This window comes from Pollachius pollachius, assembly GCF_949987615.1.
Source record: "Pollachius pollachius genome assembly, chromosome: 3".
NCBI classification, from domain to species: Eukaryota; Metazoa; Chordata; class Actinopteri; order Gadiformes; family Gadidae; genus Pollachius; species Pollachius pollachius.
In genome coordinates this window covers 31,675,118-31,693,541 of record NC_136936.1, presented here as the reverse complement: position 1 = coordinate 31,693,541, position 18,424 = coordinate 31,675,118, and the positions used below count along the sequence as shown (strand labels likewise).

The 18,424-nt window shown below is 46.1% G+C and overlaps 1 protein-coding gene across 1 annotated transcript in view; it reads left to right on the top strand.

Moving 5' to 3' along the window:
• dnajb2 (DnaJ heat shock protein family (Hsp40) member B2) overlaps positions 1 to 18,424 on the top strand; it is a 266,812-nt gene that overhangs the window by 86,494 nt on the left and 161,894 nt on the right. The gene's annotated exons all lie outside the window — the stretch shown is intronic.

The window sequence follows — 18,424 nt, the reverse complement described above, 5'->3', positions numbered from 1 at the left end:
TATCTCTAAAACACTGGAACACTGCGAAGCTAAACCACTCGCACGCTCGGCTGTTGTATTGTCGAACTTCGGGGTGCGAGGTTTGGATTAGCACTACGACATAATGACTTTTATCAACAATTAACCTCATGCGGAGGGAAAACAAGAACAAAATGAAATTAGCTTCTGACTCAATGAGCTCTGAAATTCATTCACCGACGTTGCAAAGAGCCTAACCCAGCAGAATTAGTAGGAGGCTAAAGGGTTTGAACCGTTTCTCCTACTTATGAATTATGATATGAATTGTGCAGCACATTGTGGACTAGCGAGCTGTTTGTTCCTCAAGTCTCAGCAAAGTTTCAATGATGCACAACTAAGACCTATGAATAGAGCTATGATCTCATTGGCCAAAGCCACAGCACCCCCCACATCTGCTGTGTTTATTTAGATTAAGGGATGCGATGTGGGTCAGTGGGTCCGTGTTTCAGGGGTCACATCAAAGAAGGGGCCCTAATGGTTTTTAACGAGGCTGATAACATTTTATATTAATAATGGACTTCAGTCATTCTTATTCATCGTGCTATAGTTTAACGTGGTCCTTAATTGGGCCTTACTCTGTGGCTGACGTCAAACCTTTTATTTCATACGTTTTCCCTGTTGAGCGTGTGAGAGCCATTGCCCAGGGCGTAACCTTTGCAGTGGAACCACTTGAAGTAGTTTGAACACAGGGAGATGATTGGAACTGTCATTCAATCCTCTTTTATTTGAATGAAGTTCCCTGCAAATTTGCATTTGCAACTCTCTTCTCTTCTACTGAGTATGAAACATAAATATATTATGGGATGACGAAGGGCAGAGCGAAACACAGGCACGAGTCAATCACTGCTCTGTGATGCAACACATGAATCCACTACACACACACACACACACACACACGTTCTGTCTGAATCTGCTTGATCTGTCTGAATCTGCTTGTTGCGTCTGCATATTAAAACAAATCAGCATTTTAACGGGTCAAACAATGCACGAACACCTAGGGCAAGAGTGGACAGAAATACTCTCAATATGCTATTCCTCAATGCCCATTCTTATTCAGCATTCTCACAATACATTACCATTACAGTTCAAAAATCACTTGGGCAAAATAATCAAGTTGATCCAGTTGAAAAAAGGAAAAAAATCTTGCACCCAGTAGATAACCGAATAATTTAACTGCTTTATTGCAACACCAATGGTGTCCAGAAAAAACATTTGGATCTTCCCAGTGCAAAAACGTTTTTTTTTGTTCAACTTCAAACGGGGGACCCATGATTTCCCGTAATTAGATAATTCAAGTATGGGGAATATATTACAATTGTTTTATATATTGCACAAAAAAAGATTGCAATAGACGATCGTTTTGCAAATAAGGGTAGCATAGAGGTACATGCCCAACAGTCTAAGCTTATATTAGAGTGGTAATATTTGGCTTTAGAGAAATAGTTCTAGCATCAGTCAGCGAGGAATAGAATTATACGTTGATGGTAGCGTTCAGCAAAAACATCTATTCTATTCCTTTAGATCATTTCATTGGCTCATCAATTGCTCATCATATTATGGAATTGGGTCTTCACCTTCAATTTGTTCACCTCACGTTATCTTTTTCAGGCAACTGCACCTGTCATATGGCCACACACTCACACCGACATCCACATCCACATGTGCACGCACACATGAACACACAACCACACACACAGACACACACAAACACAGTTCCAAGACAGACGCAGATAACTGCATAGGGGAGTTAAGCTCTTGTTGCTCTTTATTGACTTGGTTGCTGACCCAGCTAATTCAGTGCAATGCACTGTACAGTACACAAACACACACACACACACACACACACACACACACACACACACACACACACACACACACACACACACAGCCACCTATACCAAGAAACAACTGCTGCAGCAAGACTGAAATTAAGTTTTTCTGCTGGAGGGGCTTTACATCTGAGGATTAAGGAACAAACTGCACTTTGTGTTAACACCCCCCCCACATTTTCTGTTCATTCTCAAAATGCTAACTTCAAAATGAATCCAAACGAATGTGGCCTAATTTCTCCATTGTATTACCTATTGGCCCTGACTGGCCGACTGATCATTCATTCACGTTGATGAATCAACACATTACAAAGATCTCCTCATAAAATAGACCAACAGGAATGACCACTACAGAGACATCCTTTATGCGTAAGTGTCAGTCCCTCCCTTCCCTTCGCTCTAAACTGGTGCTGCTAATGCAGCATTAGAAGCACCAGGATGGGTTAAGATGCTGTGTGGTGTTAGAAGAGATGCTGATGACGGGGGCGTATGGCCCTGGGCGGATGGGGCTCAGCCTCCACGCGGGGTCGCGGCCTTCTGGAAGCAGAGGACGAAGAGCTCGGTGCAGGGCAGCAGGCGTTGGAAGAGAAGGCTATTTATGGTCCAGCTCTGACATCAGACTTTATGGTGATGATGATGATGTGCTGGGTGTTGACACACATCAATCCTATAGGAGGGAAGGCCCTGTCCCCTGACTGCCTACAGAGCGTGGTGGGCAAGATGGGGATCATTCAATCAGCTTCTCACTGCTGGATGAGGAAACATGAGCTTTATTCATCCCAGACAGAACATCGGAGGAAGTGAGGGTTCTATCATCGAGGATGATAGAACCCTGCTCACAGGACCAGAACTGGCCGTCAGTAGTCTGCGTGGTTAGCATCGCGCTGGATGTTAACAGCCCCATAGCAGCTAGGTATAACAACATGACCACTGAGTGTGTGATTCACTAGATGAAGAAAACAAATGTGGTGAAAGAACTGACTTTTAAATTGCTTGATTTTAGACATAAAGGAATTCTTCACCAATACAGAACTGCTGTTCTATCATTGTAAAATCGCTATTATAATATAAAAAATAAGTTTTTTCTTCCCTCAGTCTAACCCAGTCTTTCCTTGGCCCAGCTGTCCTGATAAGCGCCTCCTTACATTTCTACTGACCTGACGTCAAATGACGCGTTTGACGTCAGGTCAGTAGAACTTTGCTTGCCTGCCAGAAGGGCCGAGGACTTACCTTGGCTATTGCCAGACCCAGCTCAATCGTAGATTGCATGTTGGTCTGGGGAAGCTGCTGTCATTTTCTTCAACACAAAAGGCGTGATCAATGGGCCTATTTCAAATGGCTCTTTACGCAATTGGCTGCTTGCCGTCACTTCCATGTCGCCTTTGTGTTAAACCAGCCAATAGCGCGCCAGGGGGAAAAGCCAGCTTGGTGATTGGCTTCCGCAAAAACGTATTGAAACTATGAAGAAATGTTTTGCACTTCTCCAGACCCTCCTGCAGGGCAAAATCCCAACGCCGGCAGAATGGGTGGGGCTACCCGCAGAATGGGCGGGGCTATCGAGGACTATAAACCACTGGTTCCGCAAATTTGTAAGCCCGCCAATAAGGAATGAGGGGAGCGGGAGCTTGCGTACGACATGTAAACACAATGCCCGCCATGTTTCTTCACCGCTTAGCTAGAGAACTAGACCGACACAAACCTCCGACCATGACGGAAGCAAATTTGCCATGGGAAACAGCCAAAGTGGATTTTGAAAATCAATTGTTGGATTCGGACATTCAGGGCTATTTGTACGAGCTATTTGTACGAGCCAGAATACAGCCAGGAAGAATTGACACAAATAGAGAAGGAGGCTGCTGCGGATGCGGCTGAACAGGCCTTGCCTGTTGCCAAGGACGAGGACGAGGACGAGGAGCCGGAGCGCGCCGGAGTGAACTGGTGGTGTGAAGGGTTGTTCACACTACCTCCGTCCGTCGACGGATCACATTGACTTTGCATGGGGCGCTCGCAAAGTGCATTGTGGGTCCGTCCGTCCATTAGGCTCCTTGGCCTGCGTCAAAAAAGTTGAGGAACGTTCAACTTTTCAGGCAGCGGCGGATCCGTCGGCCAATCAGATCGCGGTTATGCAAATACACTCCATGCGTTTCCTGGTTCCGTTTTGCAATAACAAGCAGGAAGAAGCAGGAAAAATCTGTCCGTTATATATTTTTTAAAGAAATGTAAAATTATAGGATTTTTCTTTAGCCACCTGTTGTTTGTGTCATCTTTTGTATTTATATCCACACATCGCCATTGTAGCGGGAAGCGATTTCATTGGCTGCAGTATCCGTTTCCAGAGACTAGTCCCCTATACGTCAGACACGCCCTCGGTCATCCGTCGACGGACGCATGTAGTGTGAACAAGGCGTGAGGGCGCTTTATGGTTCCACGTTCACGCAACGCAAGGGGGTTACGGACCCCTTGGGTCTACCGCAAGGGCCGGACGTGCGGCTACCAAAAATCGTTACCTTCCGTTGAGGGGACGCAGCAGCAAGGGCTGTGTGTCCCCTCAACGGAGAGCTGGCCGCTAAATAAAACGCGACGCAGAACCATAACTTTCACGACTGCGTCAAACCATCTGCGTGGTCATTGCGTTGCAGGAACGTGGGACCATAAAAAGGCCTAAATGTTGTATAGGCTACTCAAGGCATAATTTATCTTGCTTTGCTAATGTTCTCTTTTTTTCTTAGACAGTATTGGCATTTTCTGGACTGGATACTGCAAGGCGAGAGACTTGTGACAGGCAATCGCCTTGTTTGCCAGCCTGTGTTGTCCACGCCATCAGGCCAATTACCCAGCACAAGATGGGCAGTACCATGGCTACCAGGAGACAGTAGATGGTCAAGATGAGCTGTGACTATTTTGACTCTAGCAAACGCTCTCTACACGTTTTATTTTTGTAAATAGTTCGTATTTTTCATGAATAAAACTTCAACTTCATGTTGGTTGTTGTGATTTGTTTACTAACACAATTGCTGTTATACTAAAGTAGGCCTACTGTATAAGATAAACATTTATTTCAACTGGGGAGAAAAGGTTGAGTACAAATACTTGATATGCTGAGCTACTGTAATTAGCAAATGTTTTTATGCTGTACAATAATATACAAAGTAAGTCTAAACTAGTCAACGTATCACAGGGATGTGTTTACACAAAGTTTTCTCTCGCTACCACTCACGCCAGTATAATGGGTCCTTCCCTCTCCAGACGGAAACAGGCAGGCAGGGCAGCGAGCACAATGCACTGTGGTGGTTGGAGGATTTCTTACTTTTGAGCCAGAAAGAGCCAGAGAGACCATAAAAACACTGTTTCTTCCTTTTCTCAGGCTAGGATGAACCGATTTCAATTTTTTTTTGCACATTTATAATACATAGAATTATTTACTTCATATAAACTTCATATTTCCACTGGTGAAATAGCTCTTTGAGGGTTCATGTGTCGTTCATTTAATTATATTTGGATTCTCTGTATTTAAGTGCTTTGTGCTTCAAATTACACCCTGACTGCTTTGTAAAATTAATTTCCTTCATAATTCATCTATATCCAGCCATGGCAATGCCCACCACACAATGGGCCCCTGACACTAATTCAAGCTGAGTCTCAGAGCTGGTGTTCCTCTGCTCCAGGAGGTACTCTGGCTGTCCCGCTGAGCGCAGGCCGCGGGCTGACACAACTCCTCGGCATGCCAACCAGAACTCACTTATTCCCCGTCTAGCGGTAGCTCTTTGGACCATTACCAGACCAAACCAAACTAAGCTTTTCACAGTGGTCATAGGATCTGATTGGAGATATGATGCAAGGGGGGGGCTCGGTGTGAGGTCCAGGAGAAGCTGCCCTGGCCCATTGATGTGCTTGGTGCTGCAGGGTCTCTCCGTCGCCTGGCTATGGTTTGAGCGTGCAGTCTGTGAAACACACATTGTGCGTGTATGTGTGTGTGTGTGTGTCCTACGCTGCGATGTCGCACTCAGGCCAGCAACATCACCACGACCACACTTAATGGTGTTACCAAGGCAACACGTATGTCCCGTCAACGTGTGAGTGTGTGCGGTGCGATGCCTCTGTAGCCCTGCTCAGCTTCTCCTGTTGAACGGCGTTGTCCGCCACTACCACCACCATCTTGACTGCACAAACACATCCACCAAGACGCTCTAACACAAGGTATTTCATCCTCTCCTTGGTCAAATATCTTCATTCAACGGAGAGGCGAACCAGGGAGAACACAAAACAACACATAATGCAACTCTGTCATCTCGGGTCTGTTGCTATAACGACCGAGTGCACAAGGGCACAGTAAATGGGTAGAGGGCTGGTCTCCATGGGAATGTGCCTATGTGGACCAATTGTGTGGGTCTGTGTATGTGATTGCTGGCAGCGAGCGGCCCTGACCTTCCTGATTCAGCTGGTGCCCTATTTACTGGATCACACCACCACTAACCTTTACAAAGCCCGTGCTCACACGCTAGATAGCGTCTTTTAGATGGCAGAAACAAAACTGGACATTCCATGAAAGTGACATGATCTTTTGACACAGCAAAGTGTCTGTCTATCATATCCAATATTTCTATCTTTTTTCTATACATCTTTAATAGGTCTGTTTCTTCAGTGTCAGCTGCTTCTTATAGTCCCTCAGTAGTGGAGACATGGTGTACATTTCACTAGCAAGCTGCGGCTATCTGCCTCTCCGTCTTTACACGGTGTACATTTCACTAGCTGATGGATACACAGCAGCCCGACACTCCCTCAGAGAGGTTGTATGAATTGCTGTGTTGTTGAGGTGGAGTGTGTCCGACAACAAGCCCCCCCTGGGCTGTGTCTCAGACCACGGTGACCAGATGTAGATGTTGCAGAATGCCTGCATTATAGCTCTCTAAAGTATGGCATATCATCCAATTATGGTCTGTTAGACCATAAGATTATAAGATTTAAGACAACCCCTTTTTTACTCAAGCCATTTAAATTATAAAATATTTATGCATGTTTGCATGTGTGTATGTAAGTATGTATGTAAGTTTGCATGTCTGTATGAATGTATGCATGCACAATATGTATGCACTGTATGTGTGTATTTGGGTATGTGTGTGTGTGTGTGTGTGTGTGTGTGTGTATGCATGGATGTCTGTGTGTCTGAAAATGTATGCTTCATTCTACATGTATGTACGTACGTGCGTCTGTGTGTGCGTGTATGTTTGTACGTACGTGCGTCTGTGTGTGCGTGTATGTTTGTACGTACGTACGTCTGTGTGTGCGTGTGTGTGTGTATGTTTGCATGTACGTTCTTCTGTGTGTGCGTGCGTGAGTTTCGTATTTGCGTACAATGATACAATCCTAAATCACATGATGAACACAATACAAAGGCCTTCCTCACACACAAGCTGTCAGGTAAACCCATTGGTAAGCTGTCCATTCAACATTCATCTCTTTGGAGGCTGTCTGATTTGGTTCCCTCTGCCTTGACTTGCGCTGCCTGCCTCTCTCTCTCTCTCTCTCTCTCTCTCTCTTTCTCTCTCTCTCTCTCTCTCAATTCAAATAACTTTATTTTTCCGTTAGAAACTTCAGATGTGGAGGAGCAGCAGGGTGGGTCCATACCCAACAGTACATACAATAAACAAAAACATGCACACACGCGCACACACACACCATCAGCCCCGCAGAAAATAAAAAATCCTTGCCTAAGCCTAATGAATGAAAAGTATTACCTCCATAGTGGGGGAGAAAATAATAAATAATTAAAAAAGATTCCAGGCTTTAAAGCGAGAGGATACAGTTCAAAAAGATTCCAGGTATTAAAACGAGAGGATACAGTTCAAAGAGGGGTTCAACCATTCAAAAGTCTTATGGATGTTGGGACAAAGCTTGACAGGGCTCTGTTTGTCCTTACTGTAGGGGCTCTGTATCTGCAGCCTGAGGGTAAGAGGGAATACTGGCTGTGTAGAGAGTGTATGATGTCAAGGGTGGATTTGTGTTGCTTTTTGCTTAGTCCTTTTGTTGTATATATTGATGAGTGATACCTGCAGTTGTCTGATTATTTTGCTGCTCAGTTTGATGATTCTGTTTAGTGGGTTCCTATGGATGTTGGACAGTGCTCCAAACCAGGAAGTGATGTTAAAGGTGATTATAGATTCAATGAAACATCTGTAGAATGCTGTCAGAACGGATTGGTGGACCTGGAGTTTGTGAAGGAAAAAGAGACGTTGCTGGCACTTGGAGTGGATGGTATCAGTATTTGTTTTGAAGTTGAGTTTGTGGTCGATTGTTGTCCCAAGGTATCTATATGTGTCAACCCTCTCTATCGGCTGGTTGTGAACAGTCAGAGTGGGGAAGGTGGAGGGGGCCTTACGGAAGTCAATTATTAGTTATTTTGTTTTGGTGATGTTGAGATCAAGGCAGTTCCGCCTGCACCAGTCTAAAAAGGTGGCCAGCTCGGAATTTAACTGACTCTCTCTCTCTCTCTCTCTCTCTCTCTCTCTCTCTCTCTCTCTCTCTCTCTCTCTCTCTCTCTCTCTCTCTCTCTCACTCTCCTCTACAGCACTCTGTATTCTGTTTGGCTGGCTTCTGCGTGCGTTCTTTAAGGAAAAGGTTAATGTCAGTTCAACAGATCCCAGCGCACCAACATTGACAAGGTAATAAATATAAGATAATCATAGAGTTTCCACAGCCCATGGGGGGGGAGCTTGTTTTGTTTACAAGCCTCTTCCTAAAATTGACAGTGTTTATGCTCCCCCCTCTCTGTTCATGAAACAACACACTGTTTTGATCAAAGTGTTCCAATACAACTCCACTGCATAACATAGTTGTGTTTGCACGCTGAAGCCTTGCTTGGCGTCTTTCTGTTGTTGTTGTACATGTGATCCAGCAGGGGGGAGGGAGAGCCACATATGCCTCCTATGTTCCAAGCATGACCAGGGGGGCCCTAGTGTGTTCTGCTCTGCAGGGTGATTGATTGGGTCAATAAAGCGAGGCTGGCTCCCTATAGTCACCACCAGTCATACAGTGCAGGGCTAGGTCCGCCCATGCCTTCCTGCCCCCCATCTGCATCCCTGTAATGACACGGGAACATATGCAGGCCGGCGTGAAAAAAACAGAGCAGAATAGAGTGCTGCGGATTCACCGCTGTGTGGAGCTCAGTTTGTAATGGGAACAGTGGAACAGGAACGAGTATTGTAAGGGGGTCGTTCCCTGTACCCTTATTGATGATGCATTGATTCAGCCACCGAAGGCACTGATCGTCACATGATCTGTGATAACAATTTAAAAGACAGATTGGGTGAGGTACCGGACCTGGGAGGGCCGTGAAGTAATGATCGAAAAACAAGTGTGGTAGCACAGTCTCTCTGTGGATTCGTTTTTGTGTGCTTGTCCACGTTTTGCGTGTGTTCACAAATGCATGGATGCGTGCAAGTGTGTGTGTGTGGTTCTGTGTGTGTGTGTTTGTATGTGTCTGTGCGTGTGAGTGTGTGTGAGTGTGAGTGTGTGTGTGTGTGGTTGTGTGTGTGTGTGTGTCTGTGCGTGTGAGTGTGTGTGTGAGTGTGTGTGTGTCTGTGTGTCAGCATTAATATTTCAGAGGACCCCCCGCTGGCGCGTGGCAGCAGACCACTGGTCTCCTGAAGGCCCGCGATGAAGCCCACTACAAGTCCGAGTCATACTAGGACACACACACAGCACGCAGATATGCACATGCACACACACATGCACACACACACACGCACATGCGAGCACAAACAGTGTTGTGCTCAAATGCTTAGCACTCAGATTGTCTCAGCAGGTCGGAAAATGAAAATTGTGAATGAGTTCTCTTCCATTAAAGTGTGATTACAGGGACAAACAGGGAGAAAGTAGGCCTTCTATGATCAACAATGATTTGTCTGATCAGATTTGTTAAAATTACAATCTGCCCGGAGACATGAAGGTTGCTTCTGTTTCTCACCATTGTCTCTCTTTCTGGTCATTATGTCTTTCAGTGTCTCAATTTCTGTCTTCCATCATCTCTCTCTTTCAGGTTTTTGTGTCTCTTTTTCAATGCCTATATCTGTTTCAGCGTCTCTTTCTGTCTATCCTTATCTTTCATCATCTCTTCCTCACCCAGTCTGCCCTTCTCTCGTTTTCAGAACCTTGTATTCTCAAGGTCTCGAGTTCATTGTCTCTCTTGCATTTTCTCTCTTTCAATGTCTGACTTTTCAATGTTCTCCCTCAGTCCCTCTATATCTTTCTCTTTCAGGATTTGCAGTCTTTCGGTGCCTGCCTCTCCCGCTCAGCCCCTCTCTCTCTGTCTCTCTCGCCCCATGTTTTCTGCAGGGCACAGCTTGATGTATCTCTCAGTATCTCTCCAAACCAGAGCCTAGTTCCATACCAGCAACCCAAGTCAGAGAAACCTTTCTATATTCTGTCCTTAAAACAGGGTTTAACAAGTTTACTGACTCTATTTGTACCACTTTTAAATGCAATGCTCATGATGCATCTAACTCAGTTACTAAACTGAAATAACATTATTTATTTCCATTATGACTATTACTAAAATGTCTAATGACGAACATTTTCTGCTCATCGTTCCTTCTAAATCATGTTTGGGGAAAATGTATTCTTGTATAGAGAGAGAGAGAGTGAGAGAGAGTAGAGAAAGAGTGAGAGGAAGAGAGAAAGAAAGAATGAGAGAAAGAGAGAGAGAGATAAAGAGTGAGAGGAGAGAGAGCGAAGAGAGAGAAGAGAGAGCGAGGGAGGTCCAACAAACTTCAACAATCAGACTTTCCAGTGTCTCTTTGACAGTCACTTAATCTTGCGTGGTCCAGTTCGAACACAGAATAGGAATATGCACGTGTTAGTGTGTAGGTGTGTGTGTGTGTGTGTGTGTGTGTGTGTGTGTGTGTGTGTGTGTGTGTGTGTGTGTGTGTGTGTGTGTGTGTGTGTGTGTGTGAGCATGCGTGCATGCTCATGTGTAATGTTTTATGACTGGCGGTATGTCACTGGCAGTCCTTACTCACAAGATGACTCTGCGGTTGTATAGTCCATCTGTCAGCGGCTGATGGCCAATGTGTCTATGGGTTATTTTGGTGTCTGCGTGTTTGTGTGTGTGTGGTTGTTTGTGTGCAAGCAAGAGTGTGTTTGTGTGTGTGTGTGTGTGTGTCGAAACCATTTATTTAGACAAAAATGATGCAGTCACGAGACAAGAAAGCAAATATGCTCTTGTCATTCATGGATCTTAGAGGTGAGAGGAATAAGTAATTTTAACATTTGTGGCTCCATAAGTTAAGTTGTGGTTACTTCATGAGCTGTATAACCTTGAATAGAGAGAGAGAGAGAGAGAGAGAGAGAGAGAGAGAGAGAGAGAGAGAGAGAGAGAGAACATAATTAACAGTATTGATTATAATTGTGACTAAACAATATGGTTCCTTTCCTCTCTGGTCCTAGTCGCTCATATCATTCCCTGTTTTTGCCAGGCTTCACTCACAGCCATAAGGTTTTGAAATGTTCTCTTCCCTGCTTGCATTCCCATCCATCCCCCCACCCACCCTGACACACACACACACGCACGCACGCGCGCGCGCACGCACACACACACACACACACACACAGACACACACACACACATCCCTTAATCTAGATGCAGATCGTTGCTCTCATTCAGCTGCTCCTAGTTCTTCTGTCTCCAGTGCTATTGATGCATTGGTCACTTTCTACCGTTGCACTTCTGGGTGTAGATAGATGGATGGATGGATGGATAGATGGACAGATGGACACATAGATAGATGGATGGTTAGGAGAAGGCTGTCATCACACCACACTCAGCGCCAGGCTGCTGCACCCCAGGTAAACTCTAACTATCTGTCAGGCAGATGCTGTAAAGGCACAAACCAATGCACTCTCACTTCTACAAACACAAACACACTCACCCAAATGCACAGACACAGACACAGACCCACCCACACACACCCAAATGCACATACACAGACACACACCAATCCTCTGGTTTATGAGGTCACCAAAGGGTGATCTCATAACCCAAATGGTGATGTAATAACCCTACCAGTGCTGTCATAACCGAGCAGTGATGACAAGCGCTGTCTCAAAAAAAACCAGTGGTGCCATACATTGACTTATCAAACAATGGGCACTCCTTACATCGCTCGGAAGGTGTGTGTGTATGTTTGTGACTGTGTGTGTGTGTGTGTGTGTGTGTGTGTGTGTGTTGATCCCTCAGTAAGCTGTACAGTGGCCTGAAGGTGAGGTGGTAAAGAGGCTTTGATCAGATGACAAATCTCTCTCTCTCTCTCTCTCTCTCTCTCTCTCTCTCTCTCTCTCTCTCTCTCGTCTCCACACCCTCTGCTCTAAATCAGCCTACTCTAATCTGTAATCGTTTGCGTCAGTCCTATGCTCCATACAATTCCAATGAAACTGTATGCATATGTGTTTAGAGTGTAGATGTTGGTGTGTGAGTGTGACTGTGTGTAGAGGTGTATGTTTCCTGTGGATGGCTCATGGGGGAGGGATCAGCGGTTACTTGCCTGCAATAAACTATCAATCCAGTCACTGTTTGCCACGTTTCCAAATGTTAGATTTCACACTTGCATTCAACACGCACACACACACACACACACACACACACACACACACACACACACACACACACACACACACACACACACACACACAGTATCGACGCTTGGCCCGTATTCATTTCCATTAGTCACATAAATCTATTCTCCCCTCTCTCTCTCTTCATTAACCGGCCCTTCCCGGCACCCTCTGCCTTAGACTTGTCCACAGTCATTATGGGGTCGAATCTGGGCTCTCTGGGTCAGACGCAGAACCAGAACATCCCATCATACACCACCATGGTCCCCCTGAGCTTCATGCATTCCCAACATAAACCAAATGTTCAAGAAGGATTATCATATATTGATATATCAACATCCAAGTGATTCCTGATGGACACACACACCGTTGAAGTGGATTTTCTTAGCAGTTCTTGGAAATGGTGGGAATCAAATTGAAAGGAAGTGAAAGACAACCCAATTACACAGTTGGTGTTTGAACACCTTCCAGACCATGTGTGTGTGTTGCAAAACACTGGTTAATGAAGTAGATAAACGATGATGGTGATCCATTATTATGTCTGTGGAAAGAGGCTCAATGGCGGAAAGAGTCCGTACCTCTCCATGAATCAGTGGATGGTTAATGCTATAAGAGCAACGCTATGAAGTCATAAGTATACTGAGTAATAGCTAGAGACCACACTGAGTTATAGCATCCGGTGTCACTCGATGGATGCGGTCTAGCTCTAGAGGTGACATTTTAACTTCAGTGGACACTTGCCCTAAAGCGCAACATCACAGCTTTAGATGGCGGGTAGTTCATCACGAATCGTTGGCCAGTGCGAAGGATGCTCATCAGAAAGCTCCCCGTCCAAAGCATATGAGGCAGGCCGACGATGAAAACCAGCAGGAGCCACCGCTACAAAGTGCCAGAAGTGTCTGTGTGTACATAGGTGTAGATATGGGTGCTTATGTGCATGTGTGCGAGTGGCATGGCAGTGCGTGCTAGGTGCTGGTGGGATGGACTGCAATGAAGTGGATTAATGGGATTAGGATCGACTTTCCCCAATGCGCTCCTAATCTCTATCTTGCTCCCTCTCCGTCTCATCCCCCCGCCTCTCTTTCTCTCCTTCTCCATCTCAACACCTCCTTTTATCACTCACTCTCACTACATCTCAATCCCTCTGCCTCTCCCTTTCTATCTCTCTCTAGGTCTCTCTCTCTCCTTCTCCCTCTCAATCCCTCTGCCTCTCCCTCTCTATCTCTCTATAGGTCTCTCGCTTTCTCTTCTTCTCCCTCTCAATCCCTCCTCCTCTCTCTCTCTTTATCAATCCCTCTTCCTCTCCCACTCGCTCTTTAGGTCTCAATCTCTCTCTCTCTTTGTTCTTCTCAATGACTCAACCTTTATGTCAGCTTTCTCCCTCCTTCTCTTTCTTTCAACCCCCAGGGTTATACACACACACACACACACACACACACACACACACACACACACACACACACACACACACACACACACACACACACACACACACACACCGAACCTGTCTCTTTCATGCAGCTTGTTTCTCTCACCCCACCTGTTACCCAAGAGCACAACAAAAAGACTTGTTGTCAGGTGGTTAGGCTTACTGCCTGCTTGTTACTTATTTATATTATATTAAATATGATGTTCAATGTTTATAGATACAATTTGACATATGACAAGGCTATGCTTTGCATCGCTATCTTATTTAGTGGACAGTAGGACAGTAGCTCAGGAGGTAGAGCAGGTTAACTGGTAACCGGAAGGATACTAGTTCGATCCCCGGCTCCTGAGCAAGACGCCTCACCCTGACTGCTCCAGACGAGCTGGCTGTCGCCCTGCGCGGTGACTCCGCCTATGGTGTGTGAATGAATGGTTGCAAGTCGCTTTGGAGAAAGGGTCAGCAAAACACACTAAATGTTAGCATAAATGCAAATTCCCAATTTGTGTGTGTATATAATATGTATCAGGTGTGTGTTTCCACAAGCTGCCCAATAGGGCCTGTCAGAAACACTTTAGTTTTTGGTACTAAAGACAGAGGTCCAAGGAGTGGCCTGAAAAATAAATAGCCTCCAAGGAGGCTATTTCGATTGAACAGGTTCCAACTGGTGATTTTCTCTGGATCTAAAACTTCTATTCAACTGGAGTTGAACTTTCTGGCCTGTTTCCTTGCATTACACTTACAAGTTATAATCCTTTAAAATCATCTACGGGTGAATTATACTTCAGCTTTGTGTAGTACTATGGTATTTCCGATTTAGCTTAAAGCTTGACTAAAATGTTAATACTTTTTATGATAACGTGAACAAGTAAGTGAGACAATAACGTCTCCCAGATCTTTTGACATCCTAACAAACCACATCCACTCCACTAATCCGCTGTAGTCCATGTTTCTGATGACCTTCACATAAGGAACAACAAAATAAAAAATAAAAATTGCGGTGGCCCCGTGTCCAATATGAGGGGTCAAGCTCTGACTTCATGGTATAAGGGCCGTCTGCCTGGCCCCCGGGGGCCGACATAATCACTGAGCTCGTGTTTCAGAGCTCATAGGAACGCTCCACAGGCGAATTCCAGACAGGAAGAACCGCTTTTACAACTGGAAGCCATGTCTGCGTTTCCAGTCCCTCCCCGGGGAATGGGAGAGAACAAACTGAAGCCAGTGGGCGGTGGCCTTGCCACCATGAAGTTGGCATTTCACAAAGACAGTGCTGTCCCGTTTGGACGTCTGGACCAGACGGCATGGAGGAGGGGGGCCGGTGAACGTGTCAGCTGTTCCCGGACGCAGCATTAGTGGTTTATCCTCGTGTCTCAAGGGTGGAAGCTGGGAGGGACTGTCGCTCTCTCCCTCCTTCTCTTTGTCCGCTATTATCAACCTTGAAGCGGTGAAAAATAACTGAGAGAATTTCGGCGTTCAATCAAAGGTTGTTTCTGATCAATCAGTAGACACTTAATGAGCCAATCGGGGAGAGTGATTCCCCCTCTGATTCCAGAGCAAGGCCCTTTAAGGGCCGGGCTACTTTGGACCCCGGCCCCGTCCTCGTCCTGACTCCTGGAGACCGTCGAGGGCCCCCCAGACGAGGGGGACGAGACAGGGGGCTCATTAGCATATGGCCATGTACAGACTCTAGCCGCGCACAGCGAGGAGCTGGTTGCTTCATACCAGCTCCTGTCCTCACACGCATTGACTCTCTTTACAAAGACAGTCAATAACAAGCAACACGGCGCTTCAAATCACACCCACACACTCTCGCGTAAACACACTCACACAAAAAAACACACACACATTTGCAGAAACACACACACACACACAAACACACACACACACACACACACACTCACACACTCGCAGAACACACCAAAGCCACTTGTCTACAGTGTCTCTTGGCAGCATCACTAAACTATCTAGCACATGAGCAGGTGCACACGCACATTGGCACAAACACACACACACACTTCAGGATAAGGGTCTTTAAATCTGGCATGACCCAATGTTTGCAGAACTGTCCCTGTCCCGCCCTTTCCAAAGATGGAGCATATGGTGTGTGTCTTTGAACAGCATGAGGAGAAAACGAGACATGTCCATAACATCTCCGCTCGATACCAAGGAAGGAGCATGGCATTGTAAACACTTTCTCAAACATTCCCCCGCTCTGCTCCTCGATGATCTCACACCTCACACCCCGAAAATAAACACTATGCAGTCCACGTCTCTAGAATAGCAAGTGAACGGTCTGAAAGCGTATCACAGAAAACAGGCATCTTAATCACAGATCTTCTTTAGAATGCTGTGGCGAACATTTACAACAAAATGTTTCAACTAAATGAGTACAGCCAAATGATTAACAAGCTTGCTTCCATTCATTGTTTGAGAGCTCTGACAAATGACTAATTATAGGCCAGAGACACTCAACTTGCTTTCACATAAATTAAATCTGGACGCCAACGCAGAGAGAGGGAGTGAAATGAGGGAAATGCCTTGTGGCTCTTGTGAATCCTAAATCAATTTATTCGTTTTGCTTAATTATGTATGTGTTAATAACAACAGCGATGGAGAGATAGATAGTTAGATAGAAAAAGACGGAGAAAGAGAGAGGGGGAGAGAAACAATGTGCAAAACAATATGGACCTTTTCTCCCTACAAACGCCCACGTGACTTCCCTTTAGAGATGGAGCGAAAACCATTGGGTTCTTCTGTGTTTACACGCTGTCGTGCATGCAGACATCACACGTAAAGCTTTCTCTCACTCAGAACGATTCAGTCTCCCATCAGGACAATAGGCAAGACTATCTGAACCATGGACACTTGCGCATTTGAATTTTTCTTATTTTGTGACGCGACGAGAGTGCATTGTCCGTTTGAATGTGATGGTCCTCGTCCCAAAAGCTGAGATTTTAAACAAAAAAACAGGCATACATTGGTCTGAGTGTTTCAACTGGCAGATCTGTCTGTGTGTTGATGCTGAGGCTTCCTTACGGCTGTAGGGACCCAGAACCTAAAGCTCCTGACCAGTGGTTGGCTGCGAACAAAGAAAACTCTGAACGTTTACCGTTACTCACCTCCCAAACTTATCATGGACGTTTTAGTGGTTTCTCGATTGTCTCGCTCTCCAAATAGATCCGTGTTGAGCGGATTGTCATTCACCTCCTCCACGCTGTGAGGATGAACCTGCCCGGTCCATCGCTCCCGAACCGAGAGCGACCTGATGAAAGTCCTCAGTGTGAACCCAACCCAGCGGATCACTTGATCGCTCCCCTCGGCTCCGTCGGCACAACTCCCCGTGTTCCGGCTTCATTCAACACACAACACACAAACACACACACACGCACACACACACACACACACGCACACACAAGATGTCTGCTCTCCGGGATCTTTTATTCTTCCATGTGTGTGTCTCTCCGGTCGGACCACCGCTCACGTCCTCCTCAGGACCGCTCGCTTTCTTTGTGTGGTTCTCTCCCACCCTCTCCACTCCTCTGCTCCCTCGCTGCCTGCTCGGTAACGGGCTAAACCATTCCTGCACAGCAAGAGGGGGGGATGCACGTGATACCCGGGAAGAATGGGCTCGGTGACTCGTGGCCAAATGTTGTTATTGTCTGCGGAGGAGGGGGATGGAGAGGGGAGGAGTGGGGGGGGGGATGGAGAGAGGAGATTGGTCGAAGAGGGGAGGAGGGGGATGGAGGGGGGGGGGGGGGGGGGTGAAGAGGGGAGGGGGATGGAGAGAGGAGGGGGATGAAGAGGGCAGTCGATTACAAAAGGCGGGCTATATATTTGGACCACCCGTGGAGGCCCCAGGATGAAGAGAGCAGCGATTATATTCAAGCGAAGGTTCCCGACTTTCAACACAAGTGTTATTGCTGTAACGTTATTGTCACATGTCCCGGGCAACGATAGGGATACATATGCCATGAAGATGTCGCAAACTTACGCCACCATATCGTCCAGGCCTTTGTTCGGTTCAAAGACATGTTATTTATCTATTGTTCTGTTTAAGTCCCTTCCAAACGGCCTTATCTAAGTCCCGAGTCAGCACCATGGAGAGCACCCCTCCACCATCCTGACCCGCGTGGTCCTACCTGTCCAGACCGCTTCAGGGCCCAGTCGAAACGACCTCATCGATCTGTCGCTCGCACTTATTTTCATCATTGTTAAAAATCACTCATAATAAAAAAAGGATACCATGGGCACTACCTGGGAACATAGAGTCAGGTGCAAAATCAGGTAATGTATGGGAATCAAAAGAACCAAGGCATTGTGTTCGGTTGTGTGAACATAATATCCATTAAAATAGGGTTTCAGTAAGCGGACCAATCACAGCCCTTGCTGCTGCGTCGCCTCGACGGAAGGTTACGATTTTTGGGAGGCGCACGTCCGGCCCTTGCGCTGAACGCAAGGAGGGTCCACGAGGACGTAAGGGGTCCGTAACTCCCTTGCGTTGCGTGAACGTAGAACCATAAAGAGCCCTTAAACCACCGCAGGAACG